Source organism: Talpa occidentalis, unplaced genomic scaffold, assembly GCF_014898055.3.
Source record: "Talpa occidentalis isolate TD23 unplaced genomic scaffold, MPIMG_talOcc4v2.1 talOcc4.3, whole genome shotgun sequence".
Taxonomy (NCBI): Eukaryota; Metazoa; Chordata; class Mammalia; order Eulipotyphla; family Talpidae; genus Talpa; species Talpa occidentalis.
The window spans coordinates 83,455,896-83,470,522 of NW_023603184.1; the positions used below are offsets into that span (position 1 = coordinate 83,455,896).

Sequence of the window (14,627 nt, forward strand, 5' to 3'; positions counted from 1 at the left end):
TGGCCTGAGGAATAAGTCTCAGTGCTATTATGCTATCTCCGCTGTGATCTGAGTTTGATTCCCAGCCAAGATGCTAACCCACATGGCACAACAAACCTCTCCTGTCTCGCCCTCTGCTCCCCTCAGCAGTGTATTTCAGTAGATCTGCTTGTTCTGTTCCCCGCTCTGTCTCTGGTGAATCCTCACACCCCCTGCATCTCTGACCTATACCCCAGTTCTTCTGTGCATAAATAAATAAATCTTTAAGAAAAATAAAGTAAAATAATTCAATGTGCTCAGGTCAGCTAAAGTCAGTTATCTATAGGCCTTCTGCCTTCTAGCTTCTAAGTTTTGGTACTATCATTTATATCATAGTCCCCATTTCTTCCTTGATTTATGCTTTTTAATAGAATATTTATTGTATTTTAGTGTGGTTTTGTAAGGAATGAAATTAAATATATATATTTGATCTACCGTATTCATAAATCAATACTGTTGTATCTACTAATTTCTTCTTTTTGACATTTAGATTTGAGATAAATACCATTTTTAAAAAGATTATTTCTTTTGGAAGAGAGTGAGAAATTACCATATCCCATTTCTAACTCAGTATCGGAGAAAGATTTGGGGAGATTACTATTTATGTATCATCTATATTATATTTAAATACCTATATTATGACACAGACCTGCTTCCTTCACAGGAGTATTTATTAATCCATTGCCTTAGGAACAATAAGTAGGAGCCACATATTACAGAGCTCAATATCTTATAGTCAGGTTATATGACAAGATGATAGAATTTTCCAAATCAAAAATGGCAATATGGTTTAAACTTTAGATAAGGTAAGTAGGTCCACCAACCATGGACCACACAATATGCTATGTGCTATTACCTAATTAGCTATTACCTAATTAGCTATTACCCAATACATGTATGAAATAATTTTTAATTATTACAAAGTACTGATGTACATTGCACTATGTATGTTTTAAATAAATTTTGACTATTATACTGTTTTATGAACAATATCCAGAGACTCTGAGAAGTTATTTCTCCAAATTCATGTAGCTAGTAGGTGACAAAGGTAACCCAATATTCACTCTCTTCAGAGATAATGTTCTTTGAAATTGTATATTTATAAGAAAATCTGGAATTATGGGACTACATCAAAGTTCCCTAGAAATTATAAACAGAAAATCATACCATTTATTATTCATATATTTTCATACAACCATTTCATTGAATCCTTTTAACAGCCCTATCAGGTATCCATGTAGATTTAAAATTTAGTTATTGATAAATGTGTAAAATGTTGCTTGACCATATCTCAAATTGATGTATCTTACAGTCTCCTTTTCTTTGGCACTCCCTCACCCACCACCACCACCATTTCCACAGATAAAGGAAACATTAATAATCAATTGGCAATTATTTGGTTACTTCCAAGTTAAAATTTAGTCAATTTAGACTTTAAGCTAAGATTCTTTCTCTGTATGTTATTCTGCCTTCTATTCTCTTCTTTCCCAATTTCCTGGAGAGACACATATCATCCTACATCAATGGATGAATATAGGTTTCCATACTGTTCTCTCTGCTTGCTTGTTTCTGCTGAGTTACTGCTTGGCCCTTGGCATTTTGGCACCATGGACTGGCATTCACTGAGACATAACTCCCCTTTCTTGTCCTGTGGACTTCATACACTGGATCAACTGTCATGGTTCCTTGCCATGGTCTCTGGTTGGGAAGGAACATGCACTCTTGGCCCTGTTACTTCAAAAGCCAGTCTCCTTTGTATCTGCCAGCCTAAGTCATAGCCTCTTTTGCATTGCTCTCACAGAAGAGGCTTCAGCAACTTTTCAGATGATTTGCCACAATACTGACATGCTTGGAATCCAGTGATCTCTCAAACAAATCTTCTCAGTTACCTCCTTTAGTCATTGTCTTTATCACTGTACAGTCAGATATCTCAATACTCTTTCCTGCCTAGTGGCTTGTGTCTTTATTTCCTCTACATGGGAAAATACCTGTTATAGCCTCTTGCATTCTTGTGTCCCCTAGTTTTTATGGTATAAATCTTGATAATAATGGTATATAATAATAACTTCTATATGTACTGAAATGATCAAGGAACAATACATATTGCATGGAAAAAGCAAGGTATATAGAACAGTGCATATAACCTGCTCCATATAAGCAAATACATATATAAATATGACAATGCATTAAACATTTCTGGAAGAAGACATGAATCTGGTAATGGATTGCCTCTGGGAAAGGAAAACAGATGTCTGAAGGACAAGGTTGGAAGAGAAATTTTTCACTGCCTTTTTATATCTTTCAAATTCTGTATCATGGAAATAACCTATTCAAAAAAATAAATAAAAGAGAATTATAAAACATTTATAATTTTGGCTTCTTCAATCCTTCCAAGCTCCAGATCATCTGATTCTTGGTCACAGACAGAAAGTAGCTCTTTAGGCAAAGCTCTCTTCTTTCCTTTGTCTGCTTCCTAATGTGCTGCTCTTTGCTTTGGAACTTTGTATGAAGCAACAACCTGCTCCACATTCTGAATTTCTCCCTTCCATTAAAAAGGAAAATACTTGTGGGGCCTCCCCGGTGGCGCAGCAGTTGAGCGCTGGGTTGCGAAGCTGCCCGCGGCCTCTGCGGCTCCGGTTCGATCCCCGGCTGCTCCCCGGCCACCAGAGGAAGGTCCCACATGGCGCGCAGACCTCTCCTGCCGCCCGCTGCTCCCCTCAGCAGTGTACTTCGGTCCTTCTGCCTGCTCTGCTCCCCACTCTGGCTCTGGTGAATTCTCTCACCCTCCCACGCTTCTGACTGTACCCAGTGCATGTATAAACAAAACAAACAAACAAACAAACAAATAAATAAATAAAGCATGCCTCTATTAAAAAAAAAAAAAAAAGGAAAATACTTGAGTAGGCAGGTTATTTTAGTCATAAAATACAACAAAATAGCTTAGCTATTTTGCTAATTTCCGGAGTTAGATAGAGGGGTCCCCATTACCATTCACCTGACCCCTTTGCCCAAGCCAAGTGTGTATTTTAAAAGGGTCTATTATATGACAAATGTAAGGGCATGAATAAATCTGTTGGAAGAAACCACTAGTAATAATTTTAAATGTTTCCATTTATTTGCTGCATGACCTTGTGGTCAACTGTGGTGGAGATTTTTAAAGTTTGTTATTTAAAATTTCCTAATTTTCCTGTAATTATTTCCACCACCCCCTACCCCATCCAAGGCCCAAACAAAGATTATGCATTGTATTTTGTAACTATAGTTATTTAATCTCCTTTAATCTAATAAAAATATGTCCAGCCTTTTAGTGTCATGTCATTGACAGTTTTGAATTCTGGGCCACTTGTGGCATGTCTGTTTAGAATTTTCTGAACTTTTTAAATTATTAGATTCAGGTTAGGTATTCTTAGCAAGAATACTACATTGGTGATGCTGTACCTTCTCAAGGTATTATATCAAAGGTAGGAGGAAATTCTTAACAATAGACAAGCAGATCATGATAATTTGATGGAAGGATGATTTTACTTTTCAGTTCTCCTTGCTTTAATTTTTTACTAGTCAGGAAATTTCTAAGTGGTTTGGTACTTAAATAGACTTGTTATTAAATCATATCTTACCCAACCCACCGGTTATCATTTGGGAAAAACGTGCAAGTTCCTCTTTTAAATTGATCTTTTCTTGTAAGTTTGTCTCTAACAATTTGGGAAGCTTATTTTTATTTTTTAAAACCATATATATATATATATATATATATATATATATACACACACACACACATACACACATATATATATACACACACACATACACTATTGTGTCTATCATTATTCTAAGTACTTTATGAATATCAATTTTTGTAACTTATTAATCAGATACTATTACTATACCCCATTTAAGGATGAAGAAACTGAGGTAGAGAAAAGATAAGTAACTTTCCCAAGGTCATGCAGCAAATAAATGGAAATACTTCCAACTATTCACCTGTGGAGAGCACATTTAGAAACTGGTAGTCAGTATCTCTGATCTCTACTCAAGATGATTTTCATTCAGCAACTCCTTCCTAGATAGGTCCTCCTACCACTCCCCCGAGTCTGTGCCTAGACGCTATTTCACCATATAATGGTGTTTGATTATTTATGACAATATCACAAACCATATTGTAAATGTGTTTATTTGTATGAGTGTATGTTTGCATATGTATATCACATTCCTTAAATGAGTTGTTCTTGCTGCTTTATCCCTTTCTCCATTTAATACACAAGTCTTTTTTTCCTGGTTTTCCTTTTGAGATTTTAAGCTTGGAATTAAGGTGATCCAGGTTAAACTTACTGTGTTACTAGCTCCCTTTAGCCACAATGTTCTCAAACTGGGAATACACCTTTATTATGGGACTCTGTTGAGAATTAAACTAGGTGATATTGAAAATTATAAAGCCTATATAAAAATATTTTGTTTGCATTCATACTACATGCAAATTCTCTGCTGTTCTTATTGAGATGCTATTATCTCCATTTTAATATGAAAGATTTGGAGGGTTTTATTTTTTTTTTTTGGTGGTGGTGGTGGTGGTAGTGATGGTAACACTTGGAACAAGGCACACATATTTTCTATTAATCGGGCTGTAATAGAAAGAGCGACTTTGAAGTTAGGCTATTCACATTCAAATGGCAGAGTCTAAATTGCCTTATTTTAAAGTGAAGATGTTAATGACTGCCTTGTAACATAGTTGTGATTATCACTGTGTCTCCTGTGCCTAGCACAGTACCTGGAATTCAGCAAGTACCTAATAAATATTGTTGAATGAATATGCTGTTTGAAAAATTAATGAGATATAAAGGATATTGTCTACTGTCCGGCAGATAGTAGAATCACAAAAATTACATTACTACTTTTATTGACAATTTAAAAAGTATTGAATATGTTTATTCAGGTTATATTAAAAACATGAAAATAAAGAGTATAAATTTTTCTTTAATTTTATCTAGAAGTTAATTATAATATTATGAAAGATGGAGGAGAGCAGAGCCAAAAGAGAAAGCAATAGATTGATTCATTGAGTCCTAGTCTAAAAATTGGCATTCCTTCTATTAGCTTGCTTCCTATTATATATGCCATAATGAAACTACTGACCCTGATGCTCTCTGGTTCTTTGCTAGAGACTTGTTGGAGTTTAGAAATGAAAATTACATCACATGCCATTATGAAGATAATTTTGAAAATCAACCTTTAAATAAATGTGTGTCCATGTTGTATCTGTTACAGAGCGAAGAAACACTCCTTTATAGGAACTCATAAAGGCATAGAGCATCTTGAAATTTACTGCCTCCATTACACTGCTGGGTCTCACAACACTTGTTATGTTTTCATCAGTTTCTCTCCAAAAGGTATGGATTGTGTTTTTTCTCCATAAATTCTTTTTTATACTTATAGTTTCCTAGCCTGTAAACTTAATTTTTATTAAGTATGAAAGGCATCTAACATCTATAGCTTAAAAATGCCATAGATCTTCAAAAGATAGGTTAACACATTGCCTGTAAAACATTTCTATTATAAAATTAATACATGTTCACTGTAAAAATAAAAGACAATACAGAAAAGTATAGTAATTTTACCAGCTTAGATAGCTATTATTTATATATTGTTGTGTATCTTTTTTAATTTAGTGATATATATGATTAATATATGTATATCATCACTATGATTATGACTAGAAGCAATAGGATATAAAAGGCTCTTTAGCCAGACTGCTTCATTTATTTAGCTACTTATTAGCTAAGCTATTAAATGCCATCTACATTACCATTTTGATGGTTATGATGTAATATTCCAGTTTGAGGAGATAATAAATTGTATAGCAGTTTTCTAGCTTTGAATATTTAGGATGTTGTCAGTTTTTCTCTGTGGTTAACATGACTTCAGTGAACATCTCATTACTCATGTCTAATTATTTTTTGACAATTTTTGGAAAATTTCCAAAAATAACGTGTTGCAGAATCTTAGTTCCTAAACATGATCTCTGGTGAAAGGTTTCCATGGTACATAAGAAAACACCATTATTCATCTTTAGTATTCATCATGGAGAATATCAATGGATAGTAGTATAGTAGGATCTTAGAAATCAACTTATTTGACTATAGTTCTTCCTTAAAATAATGATAGTGATATTTATCATTGGGAAGGTTATGTGTATGTAGGGGCCGGGGAGATAGAGTAATCTCTATACTTCGCTCATTTTTGCTACGAACCTGAAACTGCTCTTAAAAAATAAAATTTGTTTAATAAAAAGCAAAGGAAAAATTTTTAAGGGGAAAGGATTTTAAATGCCATGTATAAATTTACATTTTAAATTAAATTTAAATACACAAAAACACATAAACAAAAAATAACGTCTTTCAACATTGCACAGAACACTGGAAAATGCTAGTTTACGATATATTCTGATGGAATCGGTGCATCAAAGAGTAAAATATATTAAAGATTCTACCAATGTGTATTTCCAGCTACAGTGTATGAGAGTGCCATTTTCTCAATAGTTTTGTCATTTGGTTTTAGCTGTTTTTCTTTTTAAATAAATCTGAAATGAGAAAAGTGGGTGGCATTTCAATTTTCATTTATGTGATTACTAGTGAGATGAATATCTTTTTATATTTTTATTTGACCTTTATATTTCTTTTATGACTCTCCCATTTATGTTCCACTCCAAATTTTTGTTGGGGTATTTGATGTTTTTTCTTGATTGATAAGAATCGGGAATCATATTCAGAATATTAACTCTGTAAATCACATATGATACAATTACATTTTCCTGTTTTTTCCACTTTTTAGTGTTTTGTTATGATGGTTTTTCTTTGTTTTATGTGCTCTGTTTTTGCAATATAAAGTTAACATTTTTATGAGATAACAGTCTCTGTTACCATTCTCATGGCCTCTGATTTTTTTTCTCACTGTGTATTTTGGCACTTTTTTTTTTTTTTAACTCTTATTATAGACAGTTTGAAATATTGACGATTTGACAGAATAATGTAATGAATCCCCATGTACCTCACTCTGGCTTCAGTAATTAAGAACTCGTGGCTAATCTTGTTTCATTTATATGTCCTGTATTGTTTTGAAGCAAGTCCCGACAGTTAACATTCATCTTTTAAAATTTCATTATGTATACTGATTTATTTTTAATTGAGGTAGCAATGAGATGTAGATGACTCAGAGGTATAGAATCACACCTCTTCAGATATATGTTCTCACACCAAACCCACCAGTAAGGCACCCATTGTCCTCCACCATACTCTGTTAGGTTCCCTCTACACTTTGCTTCCCTCTCTTCCCTTCTGAGAGCCTCAGTTCTACACTCAACTTGTACGCTTTATTATCGGTTTGGTTCTATCTGACCCTTTGTTTTGTTTCTCTATATTCTACATGTAAGTGAAATCATCCAGTATTTATCTTTCTCCTTCTGACTGATTTCACTTAGTATTAACCTCTCCAGTTCCATCCATGTTGTCATGAATGGCAAAAGTTCATCTTTTTTTAACACTGAGTAGTTAGTTTAAAGTATATTTTATAACCGCTGTAGTTCATCTTGCTGAAATCATTTACTTCTACTACAGCATACTTATAATTACACTAAATACTTGAGACTAAAAAAAATTATTGCTCATAAAATACACATTTGTATGACCCATAGTATTCTTTGTTACTAAAGTTATATCATACTTACAAGCCTTGGTTTCTTTTTTTCTAATGTTATGCTTCCTTAGATAAATTTCATTTTTCTGTATTTAGAAGTTACTGTCCTAAATTGTGAATTGTGCTGTATATTAACATAAACTTTCCCGAGGTTTTTAATTAAACTTGACATATACCTGTCCAGAAATATAACAGGCTTTCTTATAATCCTTGCATAAGATAGAATACAAAAGTGAACATTTTACACGTGATTAATATCTGATTAATTTTTAAGATATCAGGTCAGAAGAAAGCAATACCTTTTTAGGGTCTTCTGTGGAGATTCATACTAAATTTAATGGCTCGTCACAAGAACTTAAGTTCGAAAAATATCCCACAATTACAGAAAGAGTATAGAGACCTTCAGGTGTGTTTCTTATTAAAGAGGAAGGGTATGAAGATAAAGTTAGTCTTAACAGAAATAGAATTGTCAATACATATAAAAAAGTAGAGAAGAAAAAAAAGTCTGAACCTTAGTCATAGCTAAGTAAGTCATGTAAGATTTTATAGTAAAAGGAGACTTTTGAGTTAATATTATCATATCACCTCATTTTATGAATGAGAAAGCAAAAGAACAGAGAACTTGGGTTTGTCAAAGTCACATAAATATTTTTTTCAGTTTTCTTGGAAGACATTTGAGAAGTAAATAAAAGGTTCTGAAAAGGCATCATTATTAGCAGTAATGATTAACTGTTGAGTACTTACATATCAGACAATTTACTAAATACTTTAAATCACTTGTCTGATTAATCCTCGCAATTTGTTTTTTGAGGTAAGAACTATTATTATCCACTCTGTCAAAGTAAGGAAGCTGACTCTAACCTAACCAATCTGAGACACATAACTCTCCCTCTTAATTGCTGTTCTTGAGAGGAGACCGATGGATGTTATAATAAGTAAGAAATTGTATTTCATTATCTACTAAAGCAGAAAAAGTTACTGGAAAATAGACAATTTCAATGTTCAATCCCAGAGATAAGGCAAGAGTAAAAAGTTTGGCAACAATAGTTGACAAGAAATACTATTTTTTTACATCTGAAGGTAAAAAAACAATGAAAGATCTAATTTAAGAAATTTGTAGCATGATTGACTAGTTTATTCCCTGATTTTCCTTCAGATGTGGTGGTTTTTATGTTCCCTTTATAAAGTTTACATATCCAGTTGCATGTTTTAAGCAATGTACTCCTTAAACATTTTTGTTATTAGATTTTTTTTATAAGTTAATAAAGAAAGCAACACTCAAAACACATTGGCTATTGCTCTGGGCTTTAATGCAGTGAAATCATGAAAGAAAAAAGGATTTTCAAAGCTGAGTTAGCAAGTTTCATTCTAAATAGTAATTACAATTTTAGCCTAGGCTTTTGTTGGGGATTGTGAATAGTGATTAAGTGAGATTATAGGCCCAAGGCAAAGCCTTAGGACATTAGTCCTCCTAGGTAGTTTGAGTTTTTATCCTCGAAAAAATGGTTCTTAGGTTATAGGATATTGTTTGAAATACCAGAAGGAATCAAGCCTGAGTTTGTCACTTTATTCCATGGATTATCTCAGGAGTCTAAAGTTTAAATAGTAAGATAAATATTTACCAAAACCTAACGCTTGGTACTTTTTTCATTTACTATTACTTTATTAATTTTACTGCTTTTGGGGATGTAGTTTTATTTACCTGCAAGTGGAATTATGTATAAAGGAATTGTAACCCCCCAAAAGTAATAATATCAACACTGAAAATTGCATTCAACTACAAAGAAGACTATTCAGAAGAAATAGGGTAAGAGTTTTTAAAATAATAAATTCCACCTTTCATTTATATTAGATTTCATGGAAATTTATGTTTAAAAGAATTCTGATATACTATTCTTGGTTAAAAAATATTCTTCTCGCCTGACCTTATCATACAAAATTATGAACTGGTTCTTTTGGATATTTTGATGGCCCTGAAGTCTTGAACTAATGGTTAATAATGTATTTTCAGTTACCAAAGCCCATTTCCTTCTGTCTCTGTAGCTATTTGCTCTATTTCTTCCATAAAATCTTTGTGACTCAAGTTGTTCAATGAACCCTATTTTTAAAAAACAGATTTACATAATAGATAGTAAAAGGGAGGGAATTAACAAATATATTTGCTTAATTCACCCAGTTCATGGAATGATATTGATGCTGGTAATGGTAATATAGATAGTAGTATAGTAGTAATCATCTAATAATACGAAGAATAACTGGGTTCAAATGGAGATCATTATTATATTCCAGTCAATATTCTAACTCATAACTACATTATCATCCCCATTTTTAAAATCAAGAAATTGAGTCAATAGATATTAAATATTAAGTGGTAAATCCATGATCAGAAAATTGAACAAGGACTTGAAAAAGTTACAGTAGAAAATTCTCTATTTTTTTGCAAGATTTATTTATTTATGCATATGAGAACTGGGATACAGGCCAGAGGTGCGGGGGGGTCAGAGGATTCACCAGAGACAGAGTGGGGAACAGAACAGGCGAATTGACTGAAATACACTGCTGAGGGGAGCAGCAGGCAAGTCAGTAGAGGTCTACTGCGCCATGTGGGTAGCTCCTTGGCTGATGGGGAATCAAACTCGTGCTGCAGAAGCTGTGGATAGCTCATGGTGCTGTGCTTTAAACCCTTGCGCCACCAGGGAGACCTAAAGAAAATTCTCAGTTCTGCAGGGCCTCATATCATTATACACAAGGTTTTCTGCTGGAGGTGTAATAGTAAACAAAGTAGGTATGGTTCCTGATTTTATTAAACATAAAAAACACAATTATTTATTTTATTTCCAAAGCATAAGATGATGGGAGAAACTCATAGAATATCAGAGAAGTAGGTAAAGGATCTCTGAAGAAGGGGCATTTGCCAAGATGTGAGGGTTGCGTAGAATTCACAAGGTCAAATGGAATTGGGGAGTACAATTGGCAAAGGCTGTGATATGATTTGTCTTTGCCCTTGATACTTTTGCTTTTATAGGCTTCTTATTCCATAAGAAATATTAAAAATTATGTTTTGCAGTTATACTGGTATGAAGACAAGTATGTTCATATTATGTACTAAAATACTTATTTTTACATAAAAAGTTTGTTTTCTTCTTATTTCAAAAGAAATAAAAATGTTTTCATAGAACCCTAGAAGTATTGTGTACCTTAAGCCCTTTGCTACTTGCACAACATTTGGACCAGAACATTTCAGATGGAAGGAATACACAGACAGAAACTTTTGAGAGTGTTTGCTTGGGGAACAAAAAGGAAGCCCGTGTGGCTAAAGTAGTGTGCATCATGAGGTGAGGCTGGTGAGCAAGCAGGGCCCAGTAGGCCGTGTTTAAGATTTTAACATTTGGGCCTCCTCTGGTGGTGCAGTGGTTGAGCGCTGTGCCTGCAGCCTTTGCAGCACTGGTTCGATCCCCGGCCACCCAGCAAGAGTCCCACATGGCGCGATAGACCTCTCCTGCCGCTCCCGCTGCTCCCCTCAGCAGTGTATTTTGTCACTCTGCCTGTTCTTTTCCCCCTCTGGTTCTGGTGAATTCTCTCACCCTCCCGTGCTTCTGACTGTACCCAGTGCTTGTATAAATAAATAAATAAATCTTTTAAAAAAAAAAAAACATTTTAGCATTTACCTATCATAAGAGCAATGGTGGACTTCATGTGTGTGAGAGTGTGTGTGCACACATGTGCGTGTCCTTTTGTACATGCTTAAAGTCAATAGTTGTTTGATTTGTATTTTCCCATTTGACCTCACTTCTCTTTCTTCTTTACTTTCTGATATTTATCTTCAATTATGGAGGTCAAAGTAATTTGTTTCCATTTTTATTTATCACTTTTACGTATTATATATTAACACACACTCACACACTCAAATAAAGGAAATATACTTACTCATTCCAGCTTACCTCCACATTTTCTCTGTGATTATTCATTTACTTTTATCTCTACATTTGATTTCTCTGTTGTAACTGGCCAATAAACTTACCTTTATTTCTTGTCCCATTGACTATAGATGATGCTTTGGGGTTGCCCTCTTTGATGAAGATATTAATGCATGCTCACTTCCTTCAATTTGTCTCTCTCCATAGTTCTGTTGTCATTTCTTTCATTTTTGTTTTTATAAAATTGATGCCATTCACATCTGTATATAACCACTCATTAAGCAGTTGCATTATTATTCAAAAATGGTCTTTGCATTTGCTATTCTCGCCTACTTGAATATCTGTTTCCCCAGATGATCACATTGCCTAATCCTTCTCTTCTTTAAGTTCTAGACCATCCAAATGGCATCTGTTCAGTAGGACCATCCCTGACCATTTTACTGGAAATAGCAACTCCCCAGTTTAGGGGGTTGCTTTGCTTTCCTTGATATGTTCTTCTCCATAACACTTATTTTTAATACAAATCACATATTTTATTTCACCTAATTTTGGAAATTATTTTTACTCTACCTATTCTTGTCTATAGTTTCAAGAACATAAGTGTTGTTATCTATTTCAATTAATTTGTTTTATTTGTTTAATATTTTTCTTCTTGTTATTATCTTTTCAAAACTAAAATTGTATCAGATACAGAATCATTTGAATTAGTGATATATTACAGTCTTCTTGGTTATATGTTCTTACAAATGTAATTTTTCTGTTCATTAAAATTTCTAATTTTTTTGTTTTTCTTTTATATTTCTTTTTCTTTCCAACTCTGAGTAATAGGAAATCTCTCTCTCCTTTCACTCTCTTACCCTACCCCCAGAACTGCTACTCCAGGGCCTTAAAGTACAACTGTTACCCAGGGGTCCCCTTTTCTGCTTCTCTGTTAGTACCACAGCAACCAATATTTTTCTCTTTTTCATTTTGCAGCCTTATTTAATGAAGCATATCCTTCAGCAACTTCATAAGGAAAAATATATGGGCGATAAAGTTTTTGAACTTTAACTTAAAGTTTGAAAACGTTTGCATTCATTTTCATTAGAGGTATATGTGACTTCTTATATCAGAAGGGACAAGCCTTGGGGCAAGGCCTGACCAAGAGAAAGAAGAAAAGTGGTGTATATGTACATCAGTATTGTAGAGGGAGAAAATGCTTCAAAAGGCACCACATTTTGACTACCTACTCTACATGAGATACTTTCTAAAAATGACATTGTATGCCACTTCTACTACCTTCTTTTGATAATAGTCTTAAAAATATATGGGGGGGGAGCAAAAAATCATCACATTTAAATTATAGAAAAGCATTATTTTTAATGAATATGCTAAGGAGAAGCAATTGTAACTGCTCGTCATCTGAATTTGAGTTTGTCTGGGATTCTAGGTTATAAATGGTATTCTGAAATTGGAAGGTGATGCTCCAGTCTTCTAAAATTTGTTAACACATAGCCTGAGTTGGTCCTTTGTAGCTTATCAGGATTTCTCCCTCTTATATCTTTTGAGGTCTACTCTTGCTTTTCTTGGTGTTTTCAACTCCCAATGGTATGTCTAGGCCAAAGCCTACACCTATGGTATACAGTGAGCACTTTCATCTGAGGATTTTCATATAGAACATTATCTTGATAATTTCTTTAGTAACTTTCTTCCTTTTCTTTTCCTGTTTTTCTTCTTACTCTTTTCCTCTATAACTTCTGTCATTCTATGGCAGACCACATGAGCTGAAGCTTTTCAAATGTTCAGTGTTTCTTTTTTAATCTATTCCTAGCAAATTTCATAGGGGGATTGAAATGTTTTCATTTTCTAAAAGTCTGATATTCTTTGGAAATTGGGGGATTTTTGGTTGTTGGTAATCCTTTTTTTGTTTATTGTTTTAAGCTAAAGAGGGTAGTGGTAAGCACAGATTCTGGAGCCAGGCTGAGTTTGAATCCCCAACTCCCATGCTTAGTAACTTTGTGACCTTGAACAATTTTAAATTCTCCATGTCTTTTCCCTAATCTGAAGTGGAGATAATATATCTTGGCATTCTGAATATCAGTGACTTAACAAACATAAAACACTAAGAACAGTGTTTGGAATATAGGAAGCTTTAATGTGTTTTTGCTGTTATCGTTACTGTAATAATCATCATGATCTTCATCATCATCATTATTTTGTGGAAATGATGTCTGTTCACTATTCTTAAAGATACTAGCTAAAGTTTTTTTAAAATTCCCTTTTTTCCTTCTGAATTACTCATTTCCTCTAATTCAGCTTTTTCTGTTTGCTTATTTTTATTTCTCTCTTTTATGCTGGAAGCTTTCTTTAAATATCTGGCAATCCTTGCTTTCAAGTTCATATTTAATAGTGCAACTATAAACAGCAGATTGGAAGCTTTCCATGGAAAGGCAACTTTACCCCATTAGGCTACAGAACTAACTGTTAATGCTGGAGAGTCTACTAAATGCTACGTACCAAAGCTATTTTTTGCTTTAGGATTGAGTTCCTCGAAGAGATACCCTTTGGTCATTGTCTGAGAAATGCCTTTCTTCAATGAATGTGGATGCCAACTGTTCCTTATGCAAACATTCAGTGATGTCCCACCTTGCTTAGCCCCACCTAACACTCCTGTCCTCACTGGTGCTCTCTTACCAGCCCTCTGTGAACCTAGGAACCTCTTTGTAGCTCTGTGGATTTATGAGCCACTCCATCTCTACTCTAACCCAATGCTTCCTGTGCCCATATCAGCATTTTTTCTCTCTGTATTTTCTAGCTCCCATTAATTTCTTGAAATCTTTCATCTGTTGATAGCCTATCTGCCATCAGTTTTGGTGTTATTTATTTTTATTCCTTTCTCTCATTTTAGTATGCCTCAAAAGAAGTGAAAACACATATGGCTTCATACCATCTTTAAGTAGAAGTCATTGAAAATTTGTAAGCAGAAAAATGACCAGTTCACATGGCATTTTATAAGGATCACTCTAA

The 14,627-nt window shown here is 33.9% G+C and overlaps 1 protein-coding gene across 3 annotated transcripts in view; it reads left to right on the plus strand.

The window, feature by feature from the left end:
- The first annotated feature begins 5,284 nt into the window (after positions 1 to 5,284).
- The window catches only part of MBD5 (methyl-CpG binding domain protein 5), a 114,895-nt gene continuing 105,552 nt past the window's right edge, over positions 5,285 to 14,627 (plus strand). For all 3 annotated transcript variants that reach the window (XM_037523303.2, XM_037523305.2, XM_037523304.2), the window contains exon 1: positions 5,285 to 5,402. The gene's annotated coding sequence lies outside the window, so the exon portion shown is untranslated. The remainder of the gene's footprint in view (positions 5,403 to 14,627) is intronic.